Source organism: Coregonus lavaretus (assembly GCF_964263955.1).
Source record: "Coregonus lavaretus genome assembly, contig: HAP1_SCAFFOLD_2031, whole genome shotgun sequence".
Lineage (NCBI taxonomy): Eukaryota > Metazoa > Chordata > Actinopteri > Salmoniformes > Salmonidae > Coregonus > Coregonus lavaretus.
This window is the reverse complement of record NW_028156252.1, coordinates 12,501-13,458: the sequence shown is the minus strand read 5'-3', so window position 1 is coordinate 13,458 and position 958 is coordinate 12,501.

The following is a 958-nucleotide window of genomic DNA, read 5'->3' as shown; positions in this document are numbered from 1 at the left end:
TTCTCTCTATACACCAAGTCACTTGGCTCTGTCATATCCTCACATGGTCTCTCCTATCATTGCTACGCAGACGACACACAATTAATTTTCTCCTTTCCACCTTCTGATAACCAGGTGGCGAATCGCATCTCTGCATGTCTGGCTGACATATCAGTGTGGCTGTCGGATCACCACCTCAAGCTGAACCTCGGCAAGACGGAGCTGCTCTTCCTCCCGGGGAAGGACTGCCCGCTCCATGATCTCGCCATCACGGTTGACAACTCCATTGTGTCCTCCTCCCAGAGTGCAAAGAACCTTGGCGTGACCCTGGACAACACCCTGTCGTTCTCCGCTAACATCAAAGCGGTGACCCGATCCTGCAGGTTCATGCTCTACAACATTCGCAGAGTACGACCCTACCTTACACAGAAAGCGGCACAGGTCCTAATCCAGGCACTTGTCATCTCCCGTCTGGATTACTGTAACTCGCTGTTGGCTGGGCTCCCTGCCTGTGCCATTAAACCCCTTGAACTTATCCAGAACGCTGCAGCCCGTCTGGTGTTCAACCTTCCCAAGTTCTCTCATGTCACCCCGCTCCTCCACACACTCCACTGGCTTCCAGTTGAGGCTCGCATCTACTACAAGACCATGGTGCTTGCCTACGGAGCTGTGAGGGGAACGGCACCTCCTTACCTTCAGGCTCTGATCAGACCCTACACCCAAACGAGGGCACTACGTTCATCCACCTCTGGCCTGCTAGCTCCCCTACCTCTACGGAAGCACAGTTCTCACTCAGCCCAGTCAAAGCTATTCGCTGCTCTGGCACCCCAATGGTGGAACAAGCTCCCCCACGACGCCAGGACAGCGGAGTCACTGACCACCTTCCGGAGACACTTGATACCCTACCTCTTTAAGGAATACCTGGAATAGTATAAAGTAATCCTTCTTCCCCCACCCCCCCCCAAAAAAAAACACACTG